At 35.8% G+C, this 25315-nt stretch overlaps 1 long non-coding RNA gene across 1 annotated transcript; it reads left to right on the top strand.

Annotated features, from left to right (window-relative positions):
• The first annotated feature begins 6955 nt into the window (after nt 1-6955).
• Nucleotides 6956-23609, top strand: LOC150108829 (uncharacterized). The gene is made up of 3 exons (XR_016549340.1): nt 6956-7077; nt 19773-19874; nt 23057-23609. It is a non-coding gene; the product is annotated as an uncharacterized LOC150108829 (long non-coding RNA).
• Nucleotides 23610-25315: the final 1706 nt, after the last annotated feature.

Here is a 25315-nt window from a genome sequence, read left to right as displayed (position 1 = left end):
AAATTACCGAGATTTCTTGACACATGGTGCAATGAAAATCAGTGCAAGTAACAACCTGCACGAGTAGACTTGGGATATACACAAAGGAGAAGCCCGTTTTTCAGTTTTTTTTTGGTAACTATTGAAATAAAAGAATAAGAGCCATAGCTAAAAGAGAAGTCAGAAAAAGATATAGAGAAGATATAAAGAATCATGGAACAAATTTGTTTCTAATTTAGAACATGATTTATATAAAATAAGAGCCAATGTATATAAGATTTTGAAACACTTAAATGCGGATACCAAAGAAAACATAAACTTAAACACTGAATTGAAATTAGAAGAATTTCTAAATTACTACACAGAATTGTGGACAGACAAATATTTTAAAAAGGACAACTGGCAAACAATTAACGAAAATGAAAAGGAAATAACTAAAGAAGAGTTAGAAATCAACCTCAAAGAAACAAGAAATGGAAAATCACCTGGAGAAGATAAGCTAGGTTCAGAACTGTATGAATACGCAGGAACAAGATTCAAAGAAAGACTCTTATTATTTTTAAATAAAATTTATTCAACTGGTATTCCCCCCCCCCCAGTAGAATGGAAAAAGCAATTGTGATTCTATCTTTAAAAAAGGTAATAGAGATGACCCTAAAAACTATAGCGGTATTAGTATACTAAATTCCTGTTACAAAATATATAGCAGAATATTAAATAGCAAACTAATGAAATATTCAGAAAACTTTATTTTAGAAGTACAGAATGGATTTAGAAAAGGACGATCATGTATAGACCCGGCCTTTTGCCTAAAATATGTGTTTCTAAATTGTATTATTATTAATACAATTTAGAAACACATATTGCACTTATTGACTTTGAAAAAGCATTTGATAAAGTTAAAAGAAACATATTATTTAACATATTAAAAGAAAGACAAATACCAAATAATATCCTAAAAGCTATCACAAGTATATATGAAAATAATCAAATACAAATAAGATTAAATCACGAGCTATCATATACGAGAGAGATAAACCAAGGGGTTCGACAGGAATATCCTCTCTCAGCAACTCTTTTTAATATCTACTTAAATGGAATAAAAAAATTTACATCAAGGAATTAAACTTTTTCCTACTGTGAACTTAAACACTCTCCTTTTTTCCGACACCCAAATAATAATTACAAATTCTGAAGATAACTTACAAAAAGCTATTTTAGATCTAAATGAGATATCCAAAGATTATGGTATGATAGTGTCAACAGAAAAATCAAAACGTATGGCCTTCAAAGGACAAGATCCAGCAAGAACTAAGATAGTAATAGATAACAAGATCTTAGAACAGGTGAATTCATTTAACTACCTAGGATGTATGATCACATATGAAAATGAAAAAGATATAAACGTAAAAATTGCAAAATATTTAAAAATAACAGGTGTAATTAAATCTATATTTAAACCAAACCTAGTTCAAAAACAAACCAGACTAAAAGTATACAATACATTAGCCCTACCAGTCTTAATGTATGGAAGCGAAATCTGGACTATAAAAAAAAAATCGCGCAAAGCTCGATTCGAACGTTAGACTCAACAGGATAAAACCAAAAATGTCTGCGCTAAGCGAACTGTGTTTGAAGGAAGCTCTTTTCATGAAGGAATAAAGTTGCAAACTGGGATGTCTTTTAATGTCTAAAAAACATCATCTAGGTGATTTCACGCAGGGAAGCATTATGAGAAAGCAAGAAGAAGACCGAAGAATTACTGATATTTCCAGAGAGTTTGGAATCTCACACAACGTCGAATCAGGCACTGGGCAGCGTATCAACGTTTGCTAAGAGGTCGAAATTGGAGCATGAAGACACGATTTTTGGTTATAACAGCAAAACGTAATCGACATACCACGGCAGTTGGCTTGCAAGTGGGCTCCATTCAAGCACAGGTACGCGGATATCTCGACAAAATTTGTCACGACTTGTGCAATAAGTAGGACTATATGTCCGAAGGAGTTCTCTGCGTTCCCTTTATCCACAGCTCGTTATAGAGCACTTTTTCACTGTTGTTGTTGTATCCATAAAAATTGGACAAGACACCAATCGGCTAAAAAACTCTTTACAGATGAGTGTCAGGTTAGTCTTTCTTCCGATTCTAGACGACACTTGATCTGGCTTGAAAGCAGTACTGCTTACTATCGCGAGAATGTTCTTGAAATGGATAGATGCGGTCGTGCTGGGGTGATGTGTGGAAGTATTATGCTTAACGTACACATCGAGCTACAAGTGCGGAAAAAGGGACTGTTTATGAACGATATTGCAACGAAGTTCTTCAACGACACGTTCAATTGTCCATAATGCTGGTAGCGAATAATTAATTTTTATGGATGACAATGCCACACCGTACACGAGCCAGTGGAGATACTTCTGGAGACCGATGATATTAATCGAATCGAGTGTCAGCATGCGCTCCAGATCTCAATCGTATTGAACACGTTTGGGACGCAACAGGGAGAGGCATTGAACAATCAAGGCCTTATCCTTGCTCTCAAGTCGGAGTGGGCCAGTTCCCCCAAGATCTCCTGACTCACTTAGTGCTAAAACATGGTAAGATGTTGTAAGAGCTGCGTAAACATACGCACTGTACATTAATACAGTAATTACATCTTTAGGAAATTTATATAAACGTGGGTGGTATAAAAGCTCTTGGCCTAATGAAAAAACGAATTTATAATTTAAAAATTTGTTTTATTTTCAACATAATCTCCCTTAAGCCTAATACATTTATTCCAGCGATGCTCCAGCGTCAGTGGTTCTCTGCAAAATACCCTTCTACAGCTGCAATCACCTCTTGATTCGAATAAAAACGCTGACCAGCGAGGAAGAGTCCAAGATGAATCCAAGTCCCGTCCATAGTAATAAATCGACGCAAAAAAATCAGCTTTATCCTTGTTCAGAGATCTTCATGCGAATGCGTTTTGGATCTGCTGTGAGCAAGCGCGGCACCTATCTTGCGCAAAGCTTATTCATTTTCACTTCTTCATGCAAAATATATCCTACACGTATTTTTGAAATGCCTATAGCAGTGGTCGCCAAAGTGGTCGATATCGACCCCTAGGGTTCGATAGAAAAATATAAGACATCACTGTATAGGCAATATTTAATTCGGTTAACTTGGATTACCTCCATCCTGAATGGCAACGCGGTTAAGAGTGAATCGTGGGAACAGTGACATGAATAGGACCTATAAGATGGAGCAAGGTCCAGAAAATAGTTACTTAGTTACCAATCAAGTAGGCCAAAATGACGTATTTACCAATAAACGGATGTCTGTGGTTCCAGCCCGGCCGGCGCGTACATGGTTGAAGCTGGTTTCAGTCATGCTAATTCCATTTTAACAAAACAAAGAAATAAGCTAGATATAGAATTCGTGGCGATTTAAGGCTGAAACTTACTAATTTTGAACTCAAAATTTCTAATCTGGTCAAGAGTCATAATGTCCCTTCACATTGACAACGTTAGTAAATTGTATACTAAGTTAATAAAAGTCTTATTTTCATTATTTAAATGAAGGGGATATTAAATCCCATTATTTCAAAGCCGAATAAGAAACTCAAAGATCGGAATCAAAGAGTTTCATGCCGAATCTGGGATTTAATATCCCCTTCATTTAAATAATGTTACATCGCCGAAGCGAAGCCTATTGGCTCTTTTATTTAACTCTTATTTTCATATACAGTATATAAGGAAGATTGTATTATTGTTATTTTGTTTATCTAAATTAAATTTCACATTTTACATATTATTTATCCTCCTATCGAATATGTAATGTTAAGAAGGACGTCAAAAACAAAAACGTATCCCTTTGACGTTAAGCCAATATAATAATATATACTATATTATACATACAATAAACACTGTAATTATAAAATAAACAATCTAAAAAATCACATGAGCGTCTTTTTTGCTTGTCCTATTATAATTACTTATTAGTAAAATAGAGAGGGTCGATAAAAAGTCAAGAAACTCTTGAAGGGGTCGACGGTCAAAGAAATTTGGCGACCCCTGGCCTATAGTCTCAGCAATTTCACGCACTTTGACTCGCTGGTCATCTAATACCATATCGCGCACTGATCAGTGATTTCTGGTGTTATTACACTTGTTGGACGTCCTTCACGTGGATCATTTTCAAGGCTGGTACGGCAGCATTTAAAAACTCGGCTGCCCATTTCTTAATTGTCGAAAATGAAGGAGAAGAGTGCTCATAAACTTTTATGAACTTGGAATGAATTTCTTTTGGCGTTAAACCTTCTTTTACAAAGAATTTTATAACCTCACGATACTCAAATTTATCCATTTCAAGGGATATAGACAACACTTTGGCTTCCGACAGCTGTGTAAAAAAACTACTTGATAGAAAAACTTGCATTTTCACATGGATGCATACGACTGATGTGCCAACTTAGAAAAAAACATCTTGCCGATAGTTTTCCCATTCATGATCGAGGCCGAGAACTTTTCAGACCACCCAAGTCTATGTCACACACACACACACACACACACACACACACACACACACACACACACACACACACACACACACACACACACACACACACACACACACACACACACACACACACACACACACACACACACACACACACACACACACACACACACACACACACACACACACACACGCGCGCGCGCGCGCGCGCCCTCGCGCGCATACAGAGAGAGAGGGAGGGAGAGAGAGAGAAAGAGAGAGAAGTTATAAATGTTATAAAAGAAAAAAAATCTTTCTAATTGAGAGACTGTGAAATAGAATAAATATGATACCACTACCAGTACTTAGCAGTTTTGCAATAGTATATATCAGAACCAGGTTTTAGCTTTCGTTTTTAGAAACATGTGCCTCTGATTTAAACTCCGTTATATTTAACTGAAATCATTTTCATGAGAAAGGAAAATTGCAAACTGAGTAAATTCTACGGTATGATAACAATTCATGATGTTTAACTTTCTCTCTCTCTCTCTCTTCGAGATCTGAGTTTTCACATACATATTTCTTAACTTTTAAACTTAATTTTCCACCCCTTTTTGTTATATATTCTTATGAATGGTACGATGTAAATAAGCTATGTTTTGCTTTTATATGACGCCGTTTTTATACGGCAGGAGAGACTGAAAAATGAGCTAAATGAATGAATTTTGTAAAGGGATTCACTGTTTCGAACTGAACTACTCTCAGAAGTGAACAAACTGCGTATCTCTCTCTCTGCCCTCATAGTGACCGATATTTTTATTTATTAATAACATAGCATTTGGCTGTATTATTAATAAATAACTCATTTTTTCAGTTAGTATTGTTACCGACGTTTTATGTACGGTAATTGATCTCTTATACATAGCATACTTTGTTTTTGTTTTGCTTTGTTTGTGCTTGGCAGGAACAATAGAAATATCGATAAGCGTTGCGGAATCAAAACCAAAAGAATTTGTGTGTGACTTATCTAAAATGTCTCTTTTTTGTTTGCAAACCGTTCATTGATTTAAATGTAAAATGTGGAAATCTGGAAATCATCTGTTATACTTCAAACTGCTACTTTTGATTGATTTCTGTCTTGTTCCGGATAAATTACGGGTTAACATTAAAATAAAGATTGCGTGAATCGGGAAAATAAGAACTGCAGAAATACAATGTAAGTTCTTTTACAAACTTTGCTGTCCCCTAGCATTGTCAACAACTGTTTTATATTAAAAGTTCTTGAAAAACGTCGCCGGCCTATTCTTTCGAAAATGACAGAGACAAACCTATCAAAAAACAAAACAAACTACTTAAAAAAAACGTAAAAGATACAACTTGCACAACCGGAGGTTAAACATAAATGAATATTAATGACGTGCACTACCCCTTGTATACCTGACCTTGTATATGATGCCCCCTCAAAAGTGTCCACTGTACAGTATATTGGTATATCTGGACTCACTCAAACATGATCTGACAGATTAAGCCGCAGTATACGCCACGGGTTGGAAGTCTTATAAAGCGTTACTATGAGGGTTCTGCCTGCGCATTCTATCTACTGTCGGATGAGGTACTGCTGCTCCCTAGTTAATTACCGCGTCGAGCATGCATGGTGAAGAGGAAGAAATAGAAATCGCAGAAAGTACTATAAAGACGAAATATGGGCAGCTGATGAAAATAATTTCCCCACACAGTAATTTAATACTTTAATACTTGGTAAATTCCCAATATTTTGGGCTTAGTTTACTGATTCGAATGAGATGTTATCATAGGCTTCCACACTATGCTGTCCTGAGTGGTTGAGGGGATAACATTTCCCACTCTCCATTCCGAATCTCGCTGTAGCATGATTCGGAATGAAGAGTAGGAGATGGTATGTTTGCAAAATTCTTCAGTTATGCTATTAAGATTTTGTCGTTCAATGTGAAGCCGCCACACTGCTAACTCAAGTCCTGAAGTGGCTTCATCAAGTTCTATGTTTGGTCTTTAATGCGGGATTCTGGGATTATTGTGGCCTGTAACCGTTCTTGGGTGGGAATGATATAAAAATTATGTATGTTAATGTACGTGACATTGCAGTAAAAATCTTCCACGAAAATCACAAAACAATTCCAAAATTGCAATAAATTGAAAAACAAATATATATACATAAATACATATTATACATATATATATATATACCGAAAAAGATTAAAAATCTGAAAATTCCAACCAAAAAATACAAATCCTTTTCATCTAATATCGCACCTAAAAGCTTCAATATAAGCATTAATAACTTCCACCGCCGCTTTTTGTCTCAAATAGATGGCATTTAAATTAGGATAGAACAACGTGCAAGAAAAGTGAACTAACGTAATAAATAATTCACAGCTTGAAACCAGTCCTACAGGAAACGAGTTCCCTGACATATCCGGAGACGTCAAGGAATTTACTTATTTTACTGAGAGATAACGCGATGACCTCATTCAGTATAGTGGAAATTGCGTGATGCAAGAACACTGTTCTTGTGAAATTGTATTCAAGTTATTTGTTGTTGTTGTTATCGTGGTATGAAGGATTATAGTAAGAAGAATAAGGTAAGCCAATATTCGTTCTTTATTTTATATAGATTTTTTTTTTAAAAAAGTAAGGCTATTCTGATTTCATTTGCAGTAACCAGCACTGTGCTTTATAGCGGCAGTATCGCCCTTGCTCATGATAACGTACCAAGATGGGGTGTGAGGAACTTATGGCAGTTAGTTAAAGCGGTGAGCTAGTAACAGTGTAGAATGCGTGCGTCTTTTCTTGAGGATTTCGCTATCAATACTTGTGATAGCCAAATCAGGTATTTTAGAACATACCAATAAAAAGGGATTAATCAAATTATTATTTCAAAGATATCTGACGTGAGAAGCGTAAGCCTAGTCTAAAAAAAGCAACAAATTAGTTGCAATTCAGAAGCATGTTTTGATGTCATTATTTTTATTTGTAGTGTTATTATTATTACTGCTGCTGTAATTGGCCGAATTTTATAGGAATGTACATCCTAATAAAAGTAACTCCTTAATGCCTTTTTATTCCCCAAAGGAGATAATCTAAACTTTATGGATATTAGCTGATAGCAGAGGAAAATCAGTGCGATTTCTAGCTGCCATACAGAAAGGTCCACAAGGATACGCACAGAACTGTAGCCGCCCGCATTTCTATTCCTAAATATTAATATTTTTGTGAGAAATAATATGATTTATACTGCCCAGTTTACTGGACTGTACCATTAATTGTCATGTGGTCAATGTTTCATGCATGTTAATTGCATGTTCTCCAATCAGTTTCTTCTTTCTTTTTTTTTCCTTTCATTTTTTAGAAATGAAAAATTGAAGTTTCTCGAGAAAAAACCAACTACCACTTCGACGTGAAAACTGGGAAACTCACCTTCAATACAAAAGCCCTTATTAAAGTTTCTTTCTGTCCTAGATAGACAGGATTCGAACCTATGTCCATCCATTCAAAATCTCTATTGAAAGCCTATTCTGAAGGAAAACGTATTATCTTTATTCTGCGTATTATCTCCTTCCTAATCTGCGTCAAAGATAAAAAAACTTCAGAAGTAGCTGAAAAAAAAGCATATAAAAATGTTCTCTAGTCTGCGAGTAAAACACTAGTCAAAAGCATAAGGTCTTTTTTGTAGAATTAGCGTTATACAAGAGATTATTTTTAGGAGATATCGTTTATATATTAGATGAAGTAGATAAAGCAGTGATGGGATAATTGGTCGAAATCGCTTGAAGTATGCAACAGGGAGGAATGAGTGTAGCATTTTACTTTCTTCTTCTCTCTTTTATACATTCGCTTCCATTTTGGGTCCAGTTACATTGATATCCATAGGATGTCTTGAGCGATATACGAAATGACCATCTTTTGAATTGGATCGAAATCGATGCAGTCTTTAGATGCAATCCTGAAAGCGAAGAATTTAAGCCCCTCAAACAAACTCCCTTTCAGTTTAGTCTGATTGGGTTGAAATTCTTTGAGCAAATTGAAAACCTTGCCAGCCTGGTTGCCTGTGTGGTTAGCGTATTTGCTCTGCAACCAACAGGATACCAGTTCGAATCCTGTTGTACGCATGGACGTTTATGATTACCTTCAGATGAGAGATGAATTTCGTCACCCAATCTGAGACCATCTCCCTGCTTATTGAGGGCCTGAAGCGGCTTGAAAAAAGAGAGTTCCATATTTCATATCTAGATGAGGGTTTCCAGGGTCTTTCCGCAGCAAATAAGTTTTTCTGGGGGGGTGGGGGTGGGGAACAAGAAACTAGGGGTAAATGAGCCTCGTCTACTCCTTATAGGGATAAAAAGGATTATATATATATATATATATATATAATCAAACAAAAAATATTGAACAGAACAATATGAAACATGTATAAGTTGAAATAGTAACTGAAATAGTTTTTGTACCTGATTTCTAAAAGTTCAATGTACGCACCACAGTTGCACAGCAGAGCTCAAAACGATACGTGACTTCTTGCCACACAGAAACCAACATCTGATGATCAATCGTTTCTAAAGCTCTGCGTATGCGATCCTTCCGATCAATCAAGTTTTGTGGAAAAGGCAGCACATAAACTTTGTCCTTTACATACCTCCAGAGGGAAAAAATCTAGAGGCGCAAGGACCGGTGACCGTGCAGGCCAGGCTCTAGCACCCATTCGGCCTATCTGTCTGGTAGGAAGATAGATGTTCAGAGACATGATTTCGTGATGAATGTACGGCGGTGCTCCATCTTGCTGAATGAGAGTAATCTTGCGTAATCTGAAACTCTTCGAGTTTCTTTTTTCAATTACTGCATGTTGCATTTTCCAATCACTAATCGTTTCTTCGTAAAAATAGGAAGAAGTCGCTCACATCATATTGACTCACCCTACATTAATGAGATATTAATTTAATCTATGCATTAAAAAGGAACAGAGACAAGTCATGTATTTCACTGTATTTTTTATTAATTCTGTAGATGTGTCACTGGCTTTTACTGTTGTGGTATTATTTTCGTATATATTTCCAATGAATTTATTAATTGTAGAGATAACTCAGTTTTAACTAATATTTCTAAACATTTTCTTCTTTTCAGCTCAAAGTGTTTTCATAATCTACGAATATTGACAGGAATATTTGCGTTAATTCTCTTTGTTTTTAAATTAGTTGTGATAAAGTGAAGACAATCAATACGTGAAAAACGTTTTAGATTCTTCTTTCCTTGGATTTTTTTTTCTTCCTATCTATAAAGTAAAATTTTGCAGTTAAAGAGTTCTAGATGACCGAAAGAAATCAATTATACTGCTCCATTTATACTCCGTTTTCGGAAAATACGCAACATAATGGATTTCTTCCTGTCCTCTAGAACTGTTCATAACTGCACAATTTTACTCTATAGATTTTTAATAATCTGTTATATAGCACCAAGTCAGTATATTTAAATAATTCCATGTTTATTCAAACATTTGCTGCTGTTTTATTCTTTTTCTTTAGAATTTTAATTAATTTATCTAATGTTATGGCTTTAATTTGCTACTGTTATTTACGTATGCTTGCAAATTCATTATCTCTTTCGTATAAGTTTACACAATAAGTATATCATACCTTTTTATTTATCATCTATATTATTTTTTATTTCTATAATATCTTTAATTTCTTTGTTGAGGTACGTCAGGATTTAACATGTCGATAACTCTGTTTCTTAGTTTTTAATTGGCTTGTGCATTTTCTTTGTTTCTGGACTGGCTGTTTACCGAGTAAAATGCATTAATTTGCATTATCGCGTTTCTTGTGAGCGATCATGCAATAAAAGGAAAGTCTGTAAGATTTCTTATCATTCATACACGAACTGTTTTTCGTTGCCTCTTACCTTACGTGAGCGTGCTTTGTTAGTCAAACAAAGCACGCTCAAACAAAGTCAAACAAATTATCAGCGGAACAATAATGCCAGTGCTTGTCTTCGTGATTTTCGGCGTATGAAAAATTTACGAAAAGGACCGATTAGCGTAACAAATTCACGAAAACTGATTCGGCGATTTGAAACTACTGGAACTCTAGCAGTGCAGGTAGGCAGGGGATGCAAACCAACCAATCACCAACAAGTTGAACAAGTTGCAACTGCTATTGTGGAACAGGAGATGACGAATGTGTAGGGTACCAGCAGTGCACGAGCAATATCCCGGCAAACGAATATCGCATACACAACGGTGTGGAAAATTCTACATCAGATGTTGAAGTTTTACCCCTATAAAATCAGTTTATATGTTCAAGAATTGAGCCCTGGTGATGCGACCACACGAATCGACTTATCTTTGAGATTCTTAGCGTGCATTGAAGTGGATGATGCATGGCCGTGGCAGATTTTATGGAGTGACGAAGCGCACTTTTATTTGAACGGCGATATTAACAGACGCAACTGTTGCATTTGGGCTGCAACTAATCCGCAGGTTTGTTTGCAGATGCCTATCCACTCGCCCAAAGTCACAGTGTGGTGCAGATTTACGGCATCTTTTATCATCAGTCCATACTTTTACGAGGAAAATCGCCAAAATGAACCAGTGACCTGTTCCGTCAATGCTAACAGGTATGCCAATATGTTACAGAACTTTGTGGTTCCACAACTGCAGCAAAGAGGATGTCTCAATTCGATGTCTCAGAGAGGATGTCTCAGTCCGATGTGGGATGGTGCACCACCCCACATCGGACTTCAGGTACAGCGTGTTTTGCGACAACATTTCTCTGACAGAAGAATCATTAGTCGTGCATTTCCCACGCCATGGCCACCGAGATCGCCTGATCTCAATCCTTGTGACTTTTGGCTGTGGGGATTTCTTAAAAGCATTGTGTATCAAGAACATGTACCCGATATTCCAACTTGGAAAGATTGAATAACGTTACACGTGAGAGACAAATCAATTCCGATATGTTGCGAGCCACTGTGGAAAATGTCGTGCACCACATGCAGTTCCTGGAACATGGTGGTCATATTGAATCTCATTTTGTAATTAACAATAAACGGTATGAAATTGATGTGTGCTGTCTCTCATTTGCCATTTAGTCATACCTACTAAAATGAATTTAGCAGCGCCAAAATTTCCCCTGTTGGCGACTTTTGGTACTATTCGTTTTGCGTTAAATCGAATCCCCATGTTCTACTGTGTACGTCTACCGAATATTGGTGTGTTTCGTCCAATACATTACTCGCTAGAGGGCTCTGAACACTTGACGTTATTTTATAATCACCCGGTATATAAGAAAGCTGCAAAGAAAGTCAGAATTCTTTCAAAAACAAGACAAAATCCTTTGATAACGCAAAACATAATTCTGGATATACACAGAAAGGACATCCTATAGAAACAAAGAAACAATTATAGCGATATCCAAATAACGCAGTTTTAAAAACCTAATATAAGATAACAAGGAATCGCCTTACAACGCAAATAACAAATACAGAAACTACTACAGAGACAAATTAACCTTCACAGAAAACAACACGAAACCAACCTGGCGACAAGATGCTAGATTGTGCTCCGAAAACCACCGCCTCTGAAACCGTAAAACACAATTTCATGAAAGGCGCTACATTTATCCAACAACCAGCAAATGACTTTAACCAGTACTTTGTAGACTCCATCCAAGAACTACAGAGAAATATTCCGCCAAACAAAAAAACGTGATCCTCCACTTGGACCACAAGCAAAACAGACATTACGGTTCCCAGTCATAAAATAAGCAGAACTTTTCTCTGTAATGCAACAAATCAAACCAAACAAAAGCTCAGGAATCGAAGATATAATACCTAAGGATATCAAGCAACACGCAAATAGCGCCCTGCCCTACTAAAATTAATGAATAAAATATTTATAACCGGTAAAATACCAAGTATATTAAAGGTGGTCATAATCATATTCATATACAACACGAAAAAAAAAAACATAGAAAAAGAAATTTAATCAGTAATGCAGTTCCATAGCAACATTACCGAGTATTAATCAAATTATGGAGCGGATCGTACCAAGGAAACTCGCAACATACACAGAGAACTTTCATATTATTCCCAAAGCATAATACGGTTTTCAGAAAAATAAGGGAACAACATCTCTCTTGAACGATTTTACAGACGTAATTAATACCACCTTAGATAAAAATAATATTGCCGTGGTAGTCTATATCAATTGGACTAAAGAATCTGACACGCTCATACATCGAACCTTATTAGAAAAGCTAAAACATGTTGGAATAGATGGGCCTCTGCACAGGGGGTTTAGAAACGACCTTCAAAATAGAAAACAGATCCCATATATCTAGTGAAACTGCCTTAGAGAGCTACCAGTAACCTGTGGAGTACAACAGAGATCGGTTCTCTCGTGAACTATATTCAACATTTATATGAACGATATATGTGGTGGTGGGCGGTAGATGGCGTTGATGGAGATGATTGGAGTAGAGGTGTAATGGTGGAGACAGTTGTATAATAGGTGTCCTCCGGCGATGATTTCCTCGGACTCCTTGGAGGTGGCACGAATAATAATAATAATAATAATAATAATAATAATTTTTTAATTTTTTTTATATAATTTTATTTATTTTTTTTATTTTTTTATTTTTTATTGTTCTTTCAAATATTTACATATGTACAATGATCATCTATTCAGTATATTATTTTACAAGGTTCAGCACTTTGAGCTACATATAATGAGATTTAAATAGTAATGATGATAACAGTTTTTTTTTATATAACAATCATAATAATAATTTACAGTTATATTGTTCAGAGTTACATAAGTTGTATAATATTACATGTTGTAGTTTACTATTTTTTTTTTCAAGTTTGAAAAGGTGCGATTATACAACAGTATTTACACATATACAATCTAAATATTATATTTCCTTATTCTCACAAACATACAGTGTAAACTCACGATTTACATTTAAAAGAATTTTTTTTTTACATTGCATATATTTGTTACAGTAATTATATACATTACATACATTTGTTTACATATGATACATTACTTACATTTGTTTACATGTGATATTTACATTACCTACATTGGTTTACATATAATACATACATTACATACATTGGTTTTCATCTTTTCATGTGATACGTACATTACATGCATTTGGTTACATATGATACACCTTGGATGAGAACTAATTTCTTTGCTTTCATCCTCGAAGCTTATATGACACCAGTTGGTTATTATGTATTTTTTTTTTTTTTTTTTTTGCTGTGTTGGGAAGCTACGAAATCTATGATTGAGAAATTCGCGCGCGCGCACTCAAACAAACACACACACACACACAGACACGCACCCCCCCCCCCCCCCCCACACACAATAACTTGGAATGTATTGATGCGTCGCTGAACTGGAAGCCTGAACGAATATTTGTGTTTCATTAAGTTTGTATGGTATTTTGGGTGCGTGTTTCTTGTTCATAGTATATCCTTAGAGCTCTTTTCAAGCTATTGTAGTTTGTAAGGTTTCTGTATTGAAAAGGTAATTTGTTTATCATGTCTGGGATGTAGAAGTTTAGCGTGGCTATCCGTAGTGATTATTGTATTTATATGTGATATAATTAGTTGTCTGAGGTCTTGTTATACGGTATGTATTTCTGACTGTCCTGTAGATGGCATCGAAATAATGTTTTAGCAAAGTTGCATAGTGACATAAATGTTTTGCTGTCAGTATTTTGTGTTCTGACATTGCAATGTATATAAAGTCGTTATTTTCTTTTTGTTCCCAAAAGATCAGTTTTATCATTTTGTACTGTAGCGACATTAATCTATTTCATTTGTAGTTTGCACAGAAAGCATACGTTGTTATAGCGTATCTTAGTATATTTTGGCATAGTGCTTTGTATATTAGTGTTTTTAGGCGTATGGAAACTGTCTTTTAACCTGTAGAGTTTGCCACTTATTGTTTGGAGTTTGATGTGTAGATGGTTTATGTGGCTATTCCAGTTCATATCTGCATCGAAGTAAATTCCAAGGTATCGTATTGTTTCAACCTGAGTGATAGTAGTGGTTTTGTTGTTCTGTGTGTTTTTTATGTTGGAAAGTGGATGTTGGATGGTTATATATTTGTTATCAGCTGGTTGAGTCAGTGGATTTCTGAATATCATCAATTTTGTCTTTTCTGAGTTTAGGTGTATGGAGTTTTTCGTGAGCCAGGCTATGATCAGATTTATGTCATGTTGCATATTTGTTGGGGCTATGCTTGCGTTATTATGGATGGATATTATTTCTGTATCGTCTGCGTATTGGAATATCTTACCTTTGAGTGGGAGCTGATTAATATCGTGCGTGTAAATGTCGAATAGAGTTGGGGAGAGTACATCTCCCTGTGGCACCCGGTTACTGGTAGCTCTCTGCTTCGGTTTAACCCGATACGTGGGATATGATTTGTATTTTGCAGGTAGTTTGTAAACCACCTGTGAAGATGCCCGTCTATTCCAACATCCCTTAGCTTTTCTAACAAGGTTTGATGTGTGAGTGTATCGAATGCTTTAGTTAGATCAAAGACTACCATGGCAATTTTGTTTTTGTCTAAGGCGGTATTAATTACGTCTGTAATGTCTTCGAAGAGAGATGTTGTTCCCTTATTTTTCTGAAACCCATATTGTGTTTTGGGGATAATATGAAAGGTCTCTGTGTATGCTTTGAGTTTCTTCAGTATGATCCGCTCCATAATTTGATTGATAATTGGTAATGTTGCTATGGATCTGTAATTGCTGATTAAATTTCTTTTTCCATGTTTGAATATGGGTATGATTATGGCGGTCTTTAGCATACTTGGTATCTGTCCTGTTTTAAAATATTTTATTTATTAATTTTAGTAGGATAGGACTTAAACTAGTTGCATGTTGCTTTATATCTTTAACTCTTATACCACCAATTCCTGGGCCTTTGTTTGGTTTGATTTGATATATTGCAGAGAGAAGTTCTGCTTCTTTTATGGTTGGGAACCATAATGCCTGTTTTGATTGTGGTCCAAGTGGAGGGTCACGTTTTGTGATTGGGGAATATTTCTGTACAGTTCTTGGATGGAGTCTGCAAAGTATTGGTTAAAGTCATTTGCTAGTTGTTGGATAGGTTTTGCGTCTTTTATGAAGCTGTGTTTTATGGTTTCGGAGGCTGTGGTGTTGGAAACACAATCTAGTATCTCATTGATCAGATGCCAGTTTTGTTTCATGTTGTTTTGTACAGAGGTTATTTTGTCTCTGTAGTAGCTTCTTTTTGCATTTCTGATTTGTGTTGTAAGACGATTCCTTGTTATCTTATATTCAGTTTTTAAACCTGTGTTATTTGGATATCGCTTTAACTCTTTCCATAAAGCGTCCTTTCTGTGTATTTCTAGGATTAAGTTTCGTGTTTGCCAATGATTTTATGTTGTTTTGGAACGAATTCTGACTTTTTTTGTAGCTTTCTTATATATTTCCTCCAGAGTGAGTTTAATGTTGTTGTATAAGATATTTGCTGAATCTGATGCCAGGTGTTCCCAGTTGGTTTTTCTTATTTCGTAGTTGACTACGTCTTTGTCTATTATTGTTTTTTGTCGCTTTTCTTCTGTGGGACATTGCATTGATATTGTCTTGGTGTGCAGGTTTAGAGCGGTTAAGTAATGGTCTGCTACTTTGCACTTTATGACTGATGCAGTGTAACTGTTTGGTGGTGCTCGGACATTTATATGATCTAGACAAGAGACAGTGATAGTATTTCCGAATATTTCTTCTCTAGTACATGATGTTATTGTTGCTATTAGATTATACATGGAAAGCGTGTCTAGGTATTGTACAATGTTGTTCTGGTTTTCGTTTGCAATATTTATGTTTAATAATGTTTAGGTTATGTTTATGTTAATAATAATAATAATAATAATAATAATAATAATAATAATAATAATAATAATAATAATAATAATAAACAGCACACCAATTTTTCATTTTAGCGGTATCAAGCGATGACTTCAACTAAATTAATTAATTAATTGAATTTTACAATCACTTTTAATAATATTAAGTGGCATTAATCGGTTGGTATAAATATATAGTTACTGATTTCAAATTCTGCACATTTTCATCTGATAGGTGAGTGCTTCTAAGAAATGGCATCAGGTTCAGTTAAATTTTCAATTAGAAGCTAAAAAGTAGGAACCACATTCATCCTTCTCGTTGTAAGGATGTCATTTTCGGTAAACGTGACTCCTTTGACTTGGCAGATTAGGCGTGCGCTTGTGCTGTATTGAAACTATGATTTAATTCATCCTACACGCAAAAGCAGGTCAGGCTATCGTGCATTATTACCAACAGTTGTAAAGAGTTAAAGAATTGAGAAATGCTGTCTTAGACACCAAACGACTGAAACTCTTTCGAGGTCACTTGAGGCCTCCTTGTTTAAAACCAGCGTAGTGATTCCACATCTGGCATCACATATTTACATCTTATCCATCTTAGCATTATTTAGCACTGCATTTTATTCTAGGCTAGGCACTGAAAACACCTGAATCATTGATTAGTATCTTTATTAATAATACGTGTACAAAGAATATATCTGAATTACCTCAAAGGAAAACTTAATCAAGTTCAAACAACACAATTAATTTCAAGCAAAGTTCAACAGAACTCAATTCAAGGTCTTCCATAACAATATCTTAAACAGTGATTTCCATAACCTTTCCCGAGTGAGGTGAAGATAATCCAGTGAGTTTTTATTGCTATCAAAAGACAGTCATGTCTTATTACCCGAAAGAAAGATTTTACTTCTACCCCTCTTACTATTTATTGTGTTCTATCAACAGTCAAAATCAGTTTACTCTTTTTGGGTTGGGTTTTAAAAAATATTTATTCTTTTAGTTCACGAGACCACGTCTCCCTTGCTCAACTTCATAACATTCTATAAATCTAAAATTCGACTAAACTTTGGATATTCTTCTGATATTTAGGTAATGCTGGAAAGACGTCTTTAAGGATTCCCGATTGTAAGTAGAAGAGGGCAGTCCGCTTAATAGATGAACCCCCTCTCATAAACCCCCTCCAACCCCTTTCTAATAGACGCCGTGTTTCGGCATCGACTTTATTACAGCTACTTTTATAATCGCTGCTCTTCTGTTTCTGCATCACGCGCATTCTACGGATATTTATGAGTATTTGTTTCTCCACCTAAGTGTCCACTGTCATTCCTCTGCTTTCATATAAAACAAGAGAAACCACATGTCACCATCCATACATACTTCAGCTCCACATACATTGCATCAATTTCTTATTTTCTGCCTTCATTCCGTCAAATTCTTATATTCTTTGGAATAGCTTTCGTTATACAATTTTCTCTGATGAATACGACCCCAATATTTCCGAGAAATATGTTAAGAAGATTGCATTCTCACTAACCCCCTTCCCCCAGACAGCACTATTCTTTAATATACAATAATGGTCTTTCCCACTATTGTGTAACAGCATTTTCACTGCTTGTATTTGGGGTTGAGATAAAAAAAATTGTAATATCGTACACGAAATAACACATTAATAACTTTACATATAACAACTCTGTTTAGCTGCCAATCACTATGAACACAATATATCATATTAATTGTACCTATACCCAACTTTAATTTCACCGATGAGAATCATGCATCTAGATCTAGAGATGGACAAACTCATCTTTCGTCGAAAAAGACCAGATAAAATTCCTCACATCACGGATGGGAATCGAACCCACGTCTTTCCGACCAATGAGTTTCGTCCACGCCGAGTGAGCTACAGAGGCTCATCTATTAAGAGAATAATGATATAATTTAATTCAAACCGAAGATATTCCAAAATATTTATTGAATCTTTACTATGCTGAGAGGTTGGACTAGAGAATTTGGGAAGAGATAGAAGTCAGAGGGAGCCAAATCTGGGAAATAGGGTGGATGTTCCAACAATTCATAGTGCAGATCCCTTAATTTTCTCATTGCCAAACCGCCTTTGTGGGCAGGTGCATTGTCCTGATGAAAGATGATTTTTTTCTTCTGCAAACCGGGGCTTTTCTCACGAATTTTTTCGTCTAGTCTGGTTACAAAATCGGAATAATATTCCCTGGTTATTGTTTTGCCCTTGTCAAGATAAAATAAACAAAATGCCTTTAGCATCTCAAAACACCGATGCCATGACTTTTCCTGCTGATGGAACCGACTTTATCTACTTTGGCGCTGAACAACCGGCTTCTGTCCACTGTTTTGACTGCTGTTTGGATTCTGGTGTGTAATGGTGAATCCAGGTCTCAATCATAGTAATAAATCGACGCAAAAAAAATCAATTTTATTCTTGTTAAAATGCTCCAAGTACTGTTCAGAGATTTTCATGAGAATGAGGTTTTGATCTCCTGTGAACAAGCGCGGCACCTATCTTGCGCAAAGCATTTTCATTTCCATTTCTTCATGCAAAATACGAGTATATCCTATACGTTATTTTGAAATCCTATAGTCTCAGCAATTTCACGCACTTTGACTCGCCGTTCATCCAGTATCATATCATACACTTAATCAATAATTTCTGGTGTTGTTACACTTTTTGGACGTCCTTCACGTGGATCATCTTCAAGGTTGGTACGGCCAAGTTTGAACTCGGCAGCCCATTTCTTAATTGTCGAAAACGAAAGAGAAGAGTGCCCATAAACTTTTTTGAACTTGGAATGAATTTCGTTTGGCGTTAAGCTATTGCACGATACTCAATTGTATCCATTTCAAGGGATACAGGCGACACTTTTGCTTCAGACAGCTGTATAAAACACACTACTTGATAGAATGGCTTGCAATTTCACATGGATACTTACGACAGATGTATCAACTTAAAAACAACCTTGCGGATAGCGTCACAATCTATGGTCGAGGCCGAGAACTTTTCAGACAAACCGTCGTATAATGTTTTTACTAATGAATACAACCCCCCAAGCTTTTTCAATAAATATTAACAACTTCAACAAATGCTTTCTCCTTGAATAATTGCTCATACCATTGTTATATCATAGGTTTTGTAACCTTGTATGGAGTTAATATAAAAATCCACTAATTACTAAAATACTCTTGCACAGTAATTATATTTTATTACTGTGCAAGAGTATAATTGTATATTTTATTGTATTGTAAACTATTGCTCTGCAAGTCTGTTGCTACATTTAGTGATTCTGTTTTCGTTATTTCATTATACTTTTGAAATCACTTATCTGTTATTCTATATAATGCAATACATTCTCATTCATATATATTATGCAGATTATCGAAGGATAGTTAAGAAAACACGATCCATGAAACTTTTAATAATTTCCGTTCTTCTAAGTGTTTTTGCTGCCTATTTCGCCTTAGATCTGTTAAGAGGTAAGTTTATTCAAAAAATCAGTTAATTATATGATTACATGTAAACGATAATAATGAATTTAAAGCAAACAGGCTTCACATCGACTGTTTTTACTAAAGCAACTTCAACACTAATATGTATTATACGTAATGTTGATAAACGGATCAACTTATGCAGAAGTATCTTTCATAAAAATGCTCTAGAAGTGACAGTTCTCAAGGCTTTTAAAATTTCTACAAAATACGAAGAAATAATAAAAAATAAAAATTAATTGACGGAATAAATAGTAATACTTTCAGTGTGCAAAGTTACAAACTTGAGATTACGTGACGAATAAACTTCGAATTATCTTTCTCGGATACATTCGTTGGGCATAAAGCACCCGACATTGATTACCCCGAACTGCCACCACTGAATGAATTTTTATCCAATGCAAATTTTGAAGATTAATAATCTCGATAAATAATACCCGCTGAGTGAGTGATTCCCTGGATTTTTAACATGTACAGCAGGGGATACAAACCTTCCCACAGAACGAACTATTACGTCACTGTGAATATTCTATTCACAGTAACAGATTTCCTAAGTAATGGAACACAGCTGGCAATTTAAGTAAAATATTTAAATTATTTCAAAACATATAAGGGTAAATTATTTTTTATTTACATGCTACACCGGTATCCAAAACCTAAGGACGAACACTCTTTCTGAGGATTAGAACCGCGAATTCAAACGAATACAAAATAATTTGTATGACTGACAAATCGTCAGTAGAAAGTGGGAACATATTCAAATTTTCGAATTGCATGCAAACGGAACACGTGGAAGCACTCAACGGGATTAAACGAAAAAGGGTACTTAGCGAATTGTCTTTGAACGAAGCTATTTTCGTGAAGGAATAAAATGTCAAACTGGGAGATCTTGTTATGTCTCAAACATCATCTAGATGATTTTACGCGAGGAAGAATTATTCGAAAGCTTGAAGAAGGCCGCAGAATTACTGATACTGTCAGAGAGCTTGGAATCTCACATATCGTTGTATCCAGGCTCTGGGCAGTGTTTCAAAGCACCGGAATGCTTTCCAAATGTTTGATAAGAGGTCGCCGTCGCTCTAACACGGAGCATGAAGACAGATTTCTGGTTAGAAAAGCAAAACGTAATCGACGCACCGGGGCAGGTCAGCTTGCTAGTCGGCTCCATTCAAGCAGGAACCGGAGATCGTTACAAATTGTGGCAAGACTTCTGCGACAAGTAAATCTGCGTCCCTTTATCCATAGCTCCGATCTAGCGTGAAATTGATACTGCTTACAATCGCGAGAACGTTCTTGAAAGGAACAGATACGACAGTGCTGGGGTCATGCTGTGGGGAAGCATTATGCTTTTTCCAGCACTTTTAGCTCGGTGCGTCCGTTAAGCATAATGCTTCCCCACAGCATGACCCCAGCACTGTCGTATCTGTTCCTTTCAAGAACGTTCTCGCGATTGTAAGCAGTACCAATTTGACGCCAGATCGGAGCTATGGATATTGCAACGAGTTCTTCAACGTCATGTTCGATTGTTCCGTAGTGCTGTAGGCGAAGAATTATTTTTATGAATGCCAATGCCACACCACATCGTAAACGAGCAGATACGTCTGGAGACTGAGGATATTATTTGAACTGTTTAGCCAGCAAGCTCACCAGATCTTAACCCCATAGAACACGTTTGGGACGCAATAAAGAGACGCATTGCGGTTCGCAATTCCCCTCCAGAAAAAAAGGCCTTACCCTTGCTCTGAAGGAGAAGTTTGCCTTAAGAATTCTTGAATCACTTGGTGTTAGGAACAGTAGACGGCGTGATAGCTGCATCGCGGTTCAGGGTAGACATATTCCATACTGAAATGTTTCTCGCATAGTATTCTGAAACACCGTACATCAATTCCTTAGCTATATTTTTAGGAAATTTGTAACTTTTACCAGAAACGTATTTCAATTTAATTTGTACGAAATTTAGAACATATTTTTGTCTCATATAATTTATTAGTATACGGGCAATAAATTTATGTCCTCATTTGGCTATACTCATGAAAATTGTTTTCATATGTACTTCGTCCTTCGTTTCTGGACACCAGTGTAGATAATGTACTTTTGTGTCGAGATTGTTAGTTCGAAGTGAAGTTACGGTAAACGCTAAGTAACCTGCCGGATTTACCTATCATTATTTAGCAGACATACAAAGAATAAATCCTTACCTAGATCGTCCATTACTTGGGATCTTAAACCAACTGATTTATGAATTCATGGATGTGGACTGAGGATGAATTTAGGATTATACAGTACTTACGTATGGCTAACCGTTCCATGAAGAGTTCTGAAGAAGCAGCTCTCTCATTCTCTCTCTCTCTCTCTCTCTCTCTCTCTCTCTCTCTCTCTCCATATTTCTCTTTCTTTCTTTCATGTACATTATATTTTTAAATGTGGTTCAATCCGTCGTGTCTTTGTCCATTCTCCAAATGGATAAAGACACGACTGGTTTTCTAGATTTCCTCAGTTCATAACTCCAAAATTAAATTTACCAAAGTCCACGAAGTTGGCGTCCTTTTTTCGAACAGACCATCCCTCTTTCTCATCCACTTTAGGATCTTTCCTCTCTTGAATAAGATTTTCGAATAAAATTGTCTAATTCTGGTATGTTCCTTAATTAAAGAGGTGTTTATCAAGATAGCCATAGAATAATAACCTTATAAGTTTAATGAATTTAGGTTTGGTTGGACAAGTGGAAACGCCATTTTCCCTTTGCAATTTATAGCTGAAGATTTAAATCCCTTTCTGGCATGGATATTAGGGAAAGTCTTTAGATGGAAAATGGATTTTAGTGAGATGAGACACCGCCATTTTGGTAACTAGATGTGTATGGGGATATAAGGCTATGGGTTATCTGCAGAGTAGGGTTCACTGATTATCTAGCTTTTAATAAATGAAGAACAGATAAGAATTCGACTGAGAAAGCACAGTCATTACAGAAGTATTATGTGTTTTTCATAAACAAAGAACGCGCTAGAATCTGTTTTGCATAAACACAGTTTTCGTGAATTTTCATCAAGTATTGTTTTAGTTACGCTAGAAAAAAAAGTCATTTCATTATTAAAATATCATCAATAATAACTTGATTTATTAATTTCGTTATTAATTTATGTTAGAAAATAAAATCTGTCTCTTTTCAGAGCAGTGCTCATGGTGTGATCACGTGTTTTGTTACGCACCCCCAGTCGTCAATTGTAGCACACACGTAGATTGTGGACGAAGAGAAATCTGCTGTCAATGTGGATGCACCGTGAAATGCCATCCTGATCCTGTTTTGAACATTTGCTGAAAGTTCGTTCAAAATTTATTGACGCCCTTATGGGAACAGGAAATTTTTGTTCGGAATGTTAACCTTTTATTTGCAAATTAACATTTAAAAGCTTTTATTATTATTATTTTTTTAAATATCAGATACAGAAATATTGCAGTTTTCGAAATCTCCTCAGTGACAACTTATAGCTGAAGGAATCACCTGTTACGTTATCCGGTTCCTGTCTCTTTTCAAAGCTGTGCTCATGGTGTCATCACGTGTTTTGTTACGCACTCCCAGTCGTCAATTGTAGCAAATACACAGATTGTGGACGAAGAGAAATGAAGCATAATATCTTCGCCAGTAATATGCAGGAACTGTTTTTGTGTTATGCATATGTATTATTTTAGAATGCATATAAACAGAATTTAGTGTGGTGTTAATTACTGAAATTTCACAATGAACATTAATAAATTAAATTCATTTTACTCATAGAAAGTACAATACTCATAGAAATATCAAGAATCAATGATATCTCAAAGTATTAGAGTGAGATTTATTCATGGGGATTAGAAAACCTGCGAATCTTATACATGCATACTTCTCAAAATAGATGCCATTTCGCACCAGAGCATCAGTCTCCTAAATTGCGAACCAAGAACTCTCTCTTTCTCTCTCTCTCTCTCAGCAAATGAACACATAACGTATAGCACATAAACGTATTTATTGTTAGCACCAGTTAATTTTGAGAGAAGACTAAACGGTTTTGTAAAGTCCATTTCTGAAGCCCATTTCTGTCTTTTCCTTGGCAACGCGGTAGTAAAAAAATACCATTCCCAACAAAGTGGAATGTTTATTAGGAATGGTTTCAATTCAGTGAATATTTAATTGAAAAAAAAAAATATGTACTTTTTTGTATAATACTCCAGATATGCTGAAAAATCAGTTTTCCAAAATTTCGAATATTGCGAAACAGTGGAAAAACACGTCTACGAACAAAGCATAAATAGCAAGGAAATGCATGATAAAATAACGTAATTTTATTATTATTTTTTAGAATGGAAACGTTCTTTGAAAAGCAGAAAAGGTAGAAAAAATATAATTCCGAAGTTTCTATAATGTAATTTTGCTCAGAACATGTAAAGAATTGTGATTCAGAGTTAACTCATTTCTACGGAGGTATTATCTTTGGCTGCGATATTACTCGTACGATAATTTCATGTCTGTGATACAGCGTTGTTAGAGTACCTGAAACACCAGAGACAAGGAGTGAAAGCAAACACCCAAGAAACGGTTTGAGAAACGACAAAAACTGATGGAAAGGAATAGGTAAGTACTCAAAAGGATTGCATGCTGCCGCTGTGCTGTCGTGCAGTGGCGCACCCAGGGAAGGGGCCAAGGGGCCCTGGCTCCCCCAAAAGAAAAAAAAAGAAATAAAAACTAGAAAATTTTCCAAAAATCTTTTCCTAATTAAAATTGATTTTTTTAAATTTATGTTGTGTCTTCTATTTCTATACCATTTGTCATGTATTGGCGATCACTGCAGATGCTCAGTCATAGGTTGTATACAATGCGTAGTGTGTATTCGTAAATGGTCTATTCAACTCGGTTCCCCACCCCAAGATTAAGTCTTGAGTGCTCGGGCCCCCTCTAAGATTATATCCTGAGTGCGCCACTGCTGTCGTGTATCAGTAGATTCTCCATACCCATGAGTTGAGCACTTCCACAGCCGTATATGCTAGAGCAGAACGTTATGTAACGAACTCCATAGCTTTGTTTACATGGAAGTGCCGCGACATACAAACAAACATCACCATACGTATATTGCTCGGTTTTAGCCTGCGTAGTGTAAAGTTTCCGGTAATGCAACGTCAGTGCATTACCGGAAATCGATGCAAGATACGGCCTTGAAATCAAATTAACGTAATTGGGCAGCTACTACGAGTACGTTATTTTAAGGACTGGGTATGGATAGAGTGCTTCTTTGCATTAGAATCCAGTCTCGTTCCAGGAATTTAAAAAAAAACCATACCGAACGGTACATTGACAGTTCTATGGAAACGGCCCAGTTGAGATCAGCAGGCTAACTAATGTGCCGTAGGGTGAAGAGTGCCGATCTAGATTCGTATATATATATCATCTTTTCGAA

The sequence above is a fragment of the Typopeltis vanoorti genome, chromosome 2 (assembly GCF_054136105.1).
Source record: "Typopeltis vanoorti isolate ZY-2024b chromosome 2, IOZ_Tvanoo_1.0, whole genome shotgun sequence".
Taxonomy (NCBI): Eukaryota; Metazoa; Arthropoda; class Arachnida; order Uropygi; family Thelyphonidae; genus Typopeltis; species Typopeltis vanoorti.
Note: the sequence above shows the minus strand (reverse complement) of the source record. Positions and strands in the feature narration are given on the sequence as shown.